Raw genomic sequence first — 11,661 nt, forward strand, 5'->3', positions numbered from 1 at the left:
CAGCACAGATTACATTTCTTCACAGCCTGCAGCTCCCCAAAGCAAGAGTTCAGCTAAGCCGAATCCCTCGGTGGCCATGCAGCCGACTCAGCTGCATCAACAAAAACCAACCAACTCATGCTCCAGTCTAGCTCATTGGATTGTAGGTAGACCAGAAGTTTTGGCCATGCTATAAAGAGAGGTAATTAATTTAATAAATTCTAGTGGATGTGTTTACAGTTTATCTATTCTTGTCAGAGTTAGTGGATCTGTGTAGAAAACTTTCCCTTACTTGTTCCATGACATCCTTGCTTGAGCAGAATATGAGCTGGTATGCCTGGCTGTGCTTACTAAGCAACTAAATTAATTAATAAGCAACATATGTTTTTTTTAATGAACAGCTTCTAAGTGTTTTGCATCCAAAGCTCAGCTGTCTTGTGGAGCACAACTAAAAACAATATGGTGTCTGCAACAGATCTCCTTTGAGTGATAGGGAGCAATTTTATGACTATAGTGCTGAAGATATTTAAAGCTTAAAATCAGTAAAAATCTCTGTTTTTAAATTAACGTTCACAAAGAGCCTCATAATTAACTCTCCTGTCTGACTGAAGGCTGAGTTTTTCTTCAAAAGAAACGTGAGTGAACCCAGGTAATAACTTTGGATCTGCTTTGTAGTCTGTTATAAATAAAGCTTTTCAGACTTCAAGTTTAAGATATTAGGACTCAGAATGGTGATGTTAGAGGTGTGTACCAATAGATGATTAGTAACAGGAGTGTGGTAACTGTTGAAATAAGGAGTGATGGGTGTAGGAAAGAGTGACCTATCTCTTGCTCCTGGCTGATGGAGATAATGAATTATGCAGAACACTTAGGCACATCTTTGGGCAAGAGCATGATACATATCTGCTTGGTACTGAGTAATCCTTGCCACTGATGATGATGTATGTAACCCATAGGTAAAACACTCATTGTGACCTTTGGTTTGCTGATAGCAGATAGCATTCCCTGAAAGAAGTGTATGAGCTGGCATGCCTACCAGTTTTCCTTTGAAAAGCTGTCTGGAGCTGGGTAAGGGTCCAACTTGTTCTTTATTATGGCAATGAATTCTCTATGCCTTCTCTTCATTCTTCTGCATCAGAAAAGCAGGTTTTATCCAGTGTGCTGGGAGGCTGAGGGAAAGATTTGCTAAAAATTGCCTTGGCAGTCACCATTTGGGAGCATGATATAAAGGGCAAGACATGAATGTAATTTTACAAGTGGGTAATACATTAAATGCTGAAAGTAGGAGTGTTCTGATCTTGCTGCAGGCAGCAGTGTCCACTGGAGCTTTTCTCCTGAGAAAAGCATAAAAGGAGCTACAGGATTCTTAGAGCAAGAACCATCTCTAGCATCTGGGTACATTTTTAAAGTAATTTTTGCCATCAGTCCATTCCACCTATCAAGTGTGAAATTCTTGTATAGCTGTTCAGGATCATTTTTTTCAATTTGGCCAGGTCACTAACATATGATGGTGAGCCTGTTTAAAAAAAAAAAAAGAGTTAAATAAGTTTGGGAACAGGGCTCTGTTTACAGGGTCATAGAATTGCTGAGCTTGTGAAGCCAACCCTTTCCTCAAAACATCTAGAACAGGTTGCACAGGACTGTGTGCAGGTGAGTTTTGAACGTCTTCAGACTCTGGGGTTGGAGACTCTACCGCCTCTCTGGGTCTGTGTTGGACCAACCTCAGAGTGAGAATTTTCTTCTGTTTAAATGTGGTTGCTTATGTTTTTGGTTGTGCCTGTTTCATCTTGTTCTTTCACTGAGCCCCTGGGAAGAGGGGCTTCATCTTCTTTGCTGTCCCTTCTTTGTCACATGGGCATGCACCTTGTCTGTGGCCAGCTTGTCCACTGAGAGTCCCAGGTCTTGCTCTGCAAATCCCTTTTGCCAGCCAGTTGCCCTCCAACCTCTGCTAGCACAAAAGTAGAGGGAGAGCTAAACTGAAAGGTGGGAAGAAGAGAAAATGACAAAGGTAAAAGAGTGGGAGATGTGTGGGAGTGTGCAGAGGAATGCAGGCATCTGGAGATATTATGCTGGTAGCAGTAGGCTGGTTTTCCTCAGCCCCATTACAGTGCTGTTGAGGGAAGACCACATGTCAATCTGCAAGTGCTTTTATGTCTGGTAATTTAAGCAGGATTTAATGCATCCTGTCATTGTAAACAATGACATTAGTATGAATCAACAAGGATGTGTGCGTTTTTACTTTGAAGTTGGTACATACGCTTCCAGGGCAGCCAGGAATTTTCCAGTCTTTGCAATGGCATAAATTCAGGCAGTTTTGCTGTGATATAATGAAAGGTTTGGCTGGGCAGCTCACTTTGCCTTATTAAGCTTTGTATTAAGGCAGACTTTTCCAGGAATGGCCTTTCAGTAAAACATCATGATGCCTAAAGAAACAACAGTAGTTTTAGGACAAGTAAGTACAATGTGTAGTTATGGAAGACATGAGTGAGAGAAGCCTTCTGTGGTCACTTAAAGGATCACTGGCATTCAATTTTAATTCCATTCCTATTTTAATCCAGCAGTAGTCCTCTAGAACAGATGGTGCAGGACTACATTTAAGAGTCCTTTATGGTGGTTGTAAAATGGAGGTTCTGCCATAAGGTTGATTCTGCTATTTCATAACACGTGTACATTGGAGCATAAACTCCTTGGTGTTTGGAAATTACACAGGCATAATTAGGAGGCTTTCATAGCTCAGAAGTAGTTGCAGCTTGTCCTTATCATTAGTCCATATCCACATCCATAGTAAAACAGTCACTCAAAGTCAGTATCTGTCTGCCTTTGTGCTTTTGTTTTTCTTCCAGAAGCTTGAAAGTCACCCAAGAAAAATAAAATACGGTTTTCAAAGTAACCACAGATATGATCCATGTGATCCATGCCAAGCTGTTAGAACAATGCCATCAAAGTTATTTTTACCTGCAAGGCCTATGTCCCAGATGTCCCTTTTCTTAACCTGCTGCCTCTTTCTGCCAAGTTGAGTGGTCCAAGTCCATGTTTTGATGAAGCTCCTCTTTGGCTCACCGTTCAGAGGACAACAGCCACTCACCTCTGTCTAAACCCTGCTCGCTTTAGGGCTCCTTGGTGTTACAGGAAAACAGAGACTGATCACAAAAAGACTTGCTGGCTGCTTCTCCTCACCTACAGGCCCTAGTCCATCCAACAAATCTGAGACGGCAGGAGGGTTTCGTGTGTTAAGCCCAGATTTACTTATTTGAATGTATTTGACGCTATGTTGGATTTGTATTCTGAAAGAGTAACACAGTATTATGTCAAAATCCCAGCACAAGGATGGTGCAGCAATTGTAATATATAGTGGGATTGCAATGCAGGCTGCTTCCCCATGCCAGTCTCTGCATGCTCCACTGTCATGAAGAATGTGGTTTTGTCTAATTAGAGAGGTCCAAAACTGAGGGTTGAATACAAATATAGCCTGCAGATGTTCAGATAACCTGCATAGTGTGGCATTTTCAGTACTTTTTCCTAGCAGATTGCATTGTGGTGCTTAATTTGCAAGAGTGTGTATTGTATTCTTTCCCCCATGTTAGGTCATGACTGTCATTTTATCCAGTACTTCTGAAGGACAAATATTTTACTTCACAGAAATCAAGTCCTGAAACTTGCTGAGAGTAAAAGGAGAGCCTGTGTAATGTTGTTATTATAAGGAGATTCAAATTCAAGGATTCTAGGGTAATTGTGTGTGACCTTTCAGACTGAGATATGTCTGCATTAAGGAAGAGGTGCAGATCCCTCAAAAGATGTCCCAGGATCAAGGCTTTTTCTGGCTCCATCAGGAGTTTCAGGTTTGAATATCAATCAAACCAGATATAACATGTGCCATAGGTGTGTGACATGCAGGGATGGCGTGGCTTTGTGTGCCACCCTTCATTGTGAGCATTTACATCAGCCTGTAAGGCTACAAGTGGTTCATATAGTATAAAGTGTCACCACTTATGATTTTTAGGCATTCTGACTGAAGTGAGTTAATTTTCAGTTTTCTGTAATAAAAAAGGGAGGGAGAGAGCAGCCTAGAGAGGATGTGTAGACTACGACCCACATACACACAAAGCTATACTAACCTTTGAAATACTCACAAACAATTTCTGTGTAGAGCAGGGACGGCTTTTAAGCAGCAGGAGCCAAAATGTGGAAAGCAGCAAATGTGCATCCCATTTTCTGAGCCGTGGTGCTGGAGCCAGGGGTGTCTGGTGAAATCTCATAATGAAACAGTTGTTTGAGGAGTTGAATACAGCTCAGCAAAGCAGCTCTTGAACTAACATGGGCTGCCTGTCTGCCAGTAAACAGATAATTACACTGTGTTGTTTAATTAAACTTTCATGAAAACTGTGATACGTTTTTTGTAAAAGCCATCATGAAAATATGTTCTGCTTGTGATCCAGCATATAGGGATCAAGATACTGGGGAGGGATGTCAGGTACAGAGGTGATGCTCTATATGCTGAACAATCTGCAGCTTTCACAGAGAAAAACTGTACTATATAATCAAAGAACCTGTTGCTTGGTTTTCAGAGGTCCTTTTGATTCAGATGACCAAATTTAGATAACTGGAAGTCACTGCAGCTGTGGATATATTTGAGGAATCCCACTGTGTTTCCCTGAGAAGTTAAAAAAAGAAACCTGACTGAATTTTTTTACTGTCCCACTAATTAATTTTGTTCCTGAAAACCATTGAACAGTGGCCAGGGTCACTTTTTGGGAAGGTTTTTTCTTTTTCATTACCTTGATTGCTGAATATAAATCTTGGCCACTCTGTCAACCTCCAGTTTCTCAGATTAGTAGCATTCTCATTCTGAAACTAGTATTTAAATTGAATTTAGTCTCTTTCCACAGGAGTCAACCTTTAACAGATAAATTAACAAAGAAATTGACAATTCAGAGATGCAAGTTATGCAATGTTTCTTGTTAAGTGTTTGAATTTCATAAAATTAGGAGCATGTTGTGAAATCTGTAGGATATGCACATATGGAATATGACAGTCTGGAAAGTTTGAGTGTTGTAAAGAAGTCCTAAAGAGTCTTCTACTTATACTCCAAAAAATCAATAACCTACAGAAACAATGTGGTCTGGAATCCATTACCCTGAAAGCTCTGGAGAGCAATAGGGGCCACATGGCACACAGCCATGTATTTAAATTAAATGCCTTCTAAAATGAGATGAATAAACATATTGGAATAACACACACTTTTGTAAATTCACAGGTTGCACTAGCTGGCAGATAAAAAGGCAAGAAGCTGGAGGAGTTTTGATCACCAGGAAGATCTGAACCAATGGACTGTATGGATATAGATATGTTTGAAGGCATCTACTCTTCCCATTACAAGGTAAGGCACAAATGGATTTCTCTGCTGGTTTGTGTCTCTTCAGTGCAGGGCAACTCCATTTTGTGGCACTGCCCAAGATGGTAGTGATGGTGTTCTCCAAAGCTTGTTCAACCTTGTGGCTGACTGCTGAGGACTGTGGGCAGTTATTAATAACATATATGGACAATATGCAGACCCAAAAAACCCTCAAGTTTCAAAATGATAAATTTGGATCCTCGGGGCCTGTAAAATTCAAAGTTTTATTATATGAAGTATCTGTTCCGAAAGCTCTACATGTATATTTTTAGCATGTGCTAATAGAAGACCTTTCTGCTCACCTAAGGCATCTTTTTTATGTGCTTATTAATTGCTGTAGATTGAAGTAGACTTGAAACCTGTACGTAGTGTAGCAGCTAGTCAGGAGAAAAAGTCTCTAAACTGAATGCCAGAAAATGTCTCTGAGTGGAAATGCAAGTTGTGCCATTTTATTTGTACAGCTTCAGTGTTTCATTTTCAGGATTGTTATATGGTTTCTTCACAAAACCTGCTTAATTTTCCTTTTTTTCCCCTACCAGTAAAAAGAAAATACTGGTCTAAGGTGGTGAAGAGCTTGATAGATTTGTTGTGAATCTTTTGCCTGATGCCCAGATAGACTGTCACTTACTCTGAATGTTTCCTTTACGGAGTTGTTTTCAGGAAAGGTGCAAAACACAGATTTTCAAAACTCTACTTGAAGCTGGTAGAAACACCTGAGAAATACATGAACTGAACTTGGTTTAAAGTAAAATTTCTCATTTTTGGGATGATGTAGTTCTGTATGTCTGGGGAGTGGCTGTGTGGGACTTCTTGGTACTGTAACAATTCAGATCAACACACGTTTGCTACAAAGCAAATGCAAAACCATGTAACTGTGTTACTCAGGAGCTCAAATCAGAGTGCTCAGCAGTTGGAAAAAGAGGCAGCTGCAACTGGGTTTAGCTGGTCTTTGCTTTAACCCAGAGAGGCTGAAGAGAGGACATTGAGCTCAAGTCAGTGCAACACTTAATTTCTCCATTCCCACCAGCCAGTGTTCAAAGATAAGGGAACAATCCTATGCAGTGCACTGCCATTGCCTCTATTCTGCATGGAAATATGACTACCAGTGTTATCAGTCTGCCATTTCCACAACTGTGAGGTAAGCTGTCCCCTTCTTTTGTGGAAGAACTAAACTGAAGAGATCCTTTGGTGGGGAATATAACAGACTGTGGCACTGCATCCTGTAGATATGGGGGGGTGGGGGGTGGGGTGTCTCCTTTGCATGTTGCAATAACAGAATGACATGTATAAAGTATTCAGAAAATGCAAAGATAAGCAACATCAAGTGCAACTTAAAAGGAAAAACACATTCAAACTCTTGAGTACTTGGGACATTCCAGTAATTTTTCACCTTGTTAGGAAGAAATGTACATAAATCATAAAAAATTGTTGGATCTGGTCTAGATAGCAGACACTTCTCTAGAGAGTTTTATTTCCTATACCAGATGGTTGTGTAACGCCTGGTGCCCTCACTCAGGTGTCCCAGTGGAATCTGGATTGCCAGGAGTTGTTGCCAGCTCCCCAAGTACAAATGCTGGTCTGTGCTTTCTTGTTTGAGCACCTTTACACAAGGTGGATGCAGGGTGGGCCGGGAATGACTGCTTTGGTTCTGTGCATGTGAAGGGACAATGCCATTGTCCTGTGCCACCTTGCCTGCTTTTATCATGTCCTTCTCTGGATCAAACCTTCTGAGTTTGAGCTTCTTGGCACAGCAGGGAACCCAGCCTTGGACTGGGCCTCTGGCTGTTGCATGGCAAGTAATCCTTCCCAATAGGATTTGCATTCTTGCAGCAACCGTCCTGGGGATGGAGGCTGAATACATGGAGGCAAATTGTGCTTACATAGACATAGCTCAAGCCCAGCCATTCAGAACACCAGTCGTTGACAGAGTTGCACACAAATTGAGTATCTGAAAAGAACTTGTATTAGTGGCTAAGAAAAATGTACAGGGTCAGAGTATTCTACAGTGTCTTAGTTAACTGGATTTATTGGTGCCGCTTCACAGCGGAAATGTTGTTAGAGCCCCAGAGTTGCTTTGTTAACTTTTCATTTGCCAAAGGCTGTCATCCCTGCAGTGTTGCTGTGTGGAAATGTGAGCTTGCAACTCAGCTATCCTTGTGAATGGTCTTGGTCTTCACCTAAATCTCCATTGCTCTTTCAGTGCTGTGTACTCCCTGCTTTAAAGCACCTGAGATGATCCACTATAATGACTCTCATAATGGTATAGTATATATATACTATAGTTTATATGGTATATATTGTATAGTGATTCTTGATTCTTCCAGCAGCCTGCTGCTGCTGGATAGAATAACTAACTGAAGTTAATAGTGGCTTAAATCAAAGCCAGACTTTGAATTCCTGAGCTTTTAAATTGTAGTTTATTTGTGAGCATTGTTGTTGATATGTTTTGGCTGTGTTTTCTGGTTTTAGCTGAGAAGTGATTGCAACACCAAACAAAGCTTAGGAACTGAAGAAACAAATTACCTTCTGGTTTATACCCAACACAGATACTACAATATTGCAAGAAGCTATGTGACTTTCAGTTAATATTCATTTTATGAAAATAAAAGCCTGAAAGCCTCTGAAAAGTCCTAGATTAGAAAATTTAAAAATTGAATAAACATTTTCTTAAACTCATCCAAATATTTCGTAGCTCTGGTTTTGTTGTGGGTTTTTCATTTGTTTGTTTCCTCTGTAGAACATAAGGACATATTTTTTCTCCATATTGAAGCACTTGTAATTTTTACTTGAAACATTTTTTTAAAGATGGCTGAATCAAAATGAGTTCACTTTGCTAGGAGTTTGCAGTTCAATTAAAGGCTTCCTTATACTTAAATTTTAAAATATTTTGTTAATGACTTTGTCCTGTCTTTCTCTTTCTGGTGCACTGAGTTTTATGTTCCTATTATTCACTTTTCTAGTAGTGCTAAGGGACCCCAGGCCTTGATGAGGCCTCAGTTGTTCTGTATACCATGTTGGGTCCCACGTAAATTGCAAATGCATCTTTCTGCAAGGAATATATGATCAAAGAGGCAAGAAAGATTAGATTGGTATGACCCAGGAGCATAGGGACAGTGAGGCATTTTTCATCAGCGTGGTAAGCAGTGCCTTCAGGAACCTGGAGGCAGCCATTTACATATACAGCTCTGTAGCCTTGAGGTGATTGTGTTTTAAGGTGGTGGAGAATCAAAGCATTTAATCTATGCAAGTGGGGAGGGATCTGAAGAATTGCACATTGTGTCACTCTAGTGCTCCTTCTGTGCTGTTTTGATTTGAATAAGAGCAGTTTGATTTAAATCATCTTGGAAATGGGAGCAGGTTCTTGGCAGTGGGGGGAAGCCTCTTCCTTTTGGAAGTGAATGTGACACACAGCTTGCCTGTCCTGCTATGTAATTTGTCCTGACATTTGCTGGCACAGTAAGTTCTTACTAACTGCAGTGACACTTGCCCTGTGTGACATAATTCGAAACACTTTTCATAATACTTCCACTTGAACTGAAAGCAGCCAAACTGTCTTTTCTAATTTCAGCCCTCTTGATCCCTTGTCCCCAGCGATAAGTTCTGCCTTGCAGTGTTTCCCAGTGGTGCCTAAAGTAAAAAGATGAGATAGCAGCTAGCAACCCCAGTTTTTTCCCTTGTTGCTACTCAAGAGCACGCTAGAAGTCACTGATCCTTTGAGCTAAATCCTGAAGGAGTTAGCTTCACAAGTCAGTCCTCCCAAAGCAGACATTAAGATACACAAGTAACAGCAGAGCCACCTAATAATCAGATCTGTTTGTTCTTGCCTCTGTTACTAACACTGGTCATTAATCACAGAGTACAGTATACAAAACCCATCAAAAGGAAAATGGTTTGAACAAAGATCATAGTCTAAACACGCAAAAAGCATTTTTTGTTTTTTGTGGGAAATTGTTTCAACTTTGTTTTCAATTTGTTTCTAAAAGGAAAATACTCAGTATTCTTTAAAGAATACCTAAACACTTGTTGCTGCTTATTCATCTATTCAAGCAGCAAGTGAGATGCAGCAGCTGTTTCTTGATGATTAGGTGGAAAATAAAATTGTTTTGATAGCATTTTGTTCATGTTGATGACGCTGAATGTGCATAATTCACTCCACTTGGTGATCTGCCCTGACAAATTTGGTTACTATTTCTAACAGTAAATGATAGTGTATCTTTCAGAGTGGTAGGAGACAGTAGAGATGAAAAATATTTTGGGTGCAGTTAAATGTTGTCAAGTATGGTGGGGAATTCTCCAGTAAGTGAAGACAGTTTGGGCTTATGGTCTCTTGCTCAGTATCTGGTATGGAAAATAAACTGATATACTGTGTAAAATCAGACTCTGAAATCTGATAAAAAGTTCAACTTGCTATGAGACTGATTTAAGAGGGTCCATCAGTACTGGCAGAAAGAAAGAAGGAGGAACCTGGCTATGCAGGATGTCGCAGTGTTTCCTCTGGTTTCTCACCAAGCATAGAAATGAAAGCTGTGAGACTTTTAGGTGTTTAATTGTTTAGTCTCAGGTTCCTCACAATCCATAATGAGCTGTAGTTTTGAGGACAACCTCGTATCAGCTCTGAGGGATGGGGAAGTGCCCTTATCCCCCCCCCCCCATACAGATGGCCACTGAGATTAGCCCAGGATCATTCAAAGCAGAGAACTAAATTCCACTTCTAAAACTAAGCACCAGACCTGGCTATACTCTTACATCCGTGGGCTGATCTTTCTGCAGAATGAGTGGGCCATACCATACCTGTCCTCAGACTAAGGATCAGTCTGTTAAATTTCAGCCATGCATTTCCAGGTCAGCTTTAAAGTGAGTAAAAAGGTCACACTTCAACTCTTTGCTCTTCAGGAATAGAACTGAAAATAGTAAATGGAGTACAGAGAGCTACAGAAATTTAAGAGAGACTCTGTTTTCAAGAAGCAGGCCACACTGAACTTTTAAACTCTGATCTGTTTGCAAAGGTGAAATTGCAGCTGAGATAGCATTGCTTTGTGGTAAAGAGGTCCCTATAAATGAAGATCCTCATACAGGAAATTATGTCAGTAGAGGAAATCTGTACAGGGTGACTTTTGTATTTGTTTTTGTATATGTGCTATTAGTTGCACATAAGATTACTAGAAATGAATTTTAAAGCTCTATTTATGATACCTTTTCTTTTTTGTTTCTGTTTTCCTTGTTTTTTATTCCTCCTTACATGCACGTGATGTAAATTTAGTTAGATGCTAAACTGCGTAAAAAGCCTTTGCAAAAGCAAATGCAAAGTAACATTATTTTTAAAAACCTGTCTTACAGCATTTAGCATGCCAGCAGCAGTGCTAAGGAGTCAAGGGAATGCCTTCAAGTAGGAAGGCAGAGGCACACCAAGGGAAGTTTCACAAGTGAAAGCCAGCATCCTCTTCTGCAACTAGTTAGGGATGTTTATGGCTGTGAAAAGCTTGCTGACTGCAGAGTTGTTGGAATCAAAGTGCTTAAAAAGTCAGGAAAGATTTTGAGTTCTAAATGTTCTATAAAAGCCCATTTTCATGCATTTCAGTGTGGGATTCAAAGTTAAACTGTTGGCTTCTTTCTAAATGTGTACAGGCATGGGAAACTGATATAAATGATACACTATGTTAGAAGAAGGTACAGTGGTGGGGTTTTTTTTGCTAGAAAGTGAGTTGGAAGATGATCTGAACATGGTCTTACCTACAGGATCTGATTGGGATTTTTTTGCATGGCTTTAGCTAATTTCCTAATTATCCACCTTAAATCTTCTTTTGGTTGAATGGAGTAATAGCTTGACTTTGGTAGTGAAATGAGGGGGTGGAAATATATGTGCAGTTGCTGAAGCTCCAGATTCATTAAAAATGCAGACTGCTGGTATTATACAACTTTGGTCTCTTTGAACAACATGATCAGCAGGCAGCCTTGTCTAGGCATCCTAGCGAACCACCAAATAAGTACTTAATTCCCTAAATCCTCTATTGTGGTTGTCTTTTGTATGCATCAGTGTCATAACTCATGTACTCTTTTATAGCTATTCAAAGAAAAGGTTGGTTGGTGCTTTTTTTAAAGTTATGTTGTTTGTCCTAATCCTTGTTTTGGAATACTCTGAAGAATTTTAGTTCTTGCTCATTTAGCTGCATCCACTGCTGACTTTGCTTGCTCAGCTTAGTCAAATTTTGGAGGTAGGATATGTTGTTTGTAAACGTCAGGTAGTTCAGCTGCTCTGCCTTTTGTGCTGAATCTTTTTTAATTTTCCACAC

This window comes from Cinclus cinclus, chromosome 1 (assembly GCF_963662255.1).
Source record: "Cinclus cinclus chromosome 1, bCinCin1.1, whole genome shotgun sequence".
Classification (NCBI taxonomy): Eukaryota; Metazoa; Chordata; class Aves; order Passeriformes; family Cinclidae; genus Cinclus; species Cinclus cinclus.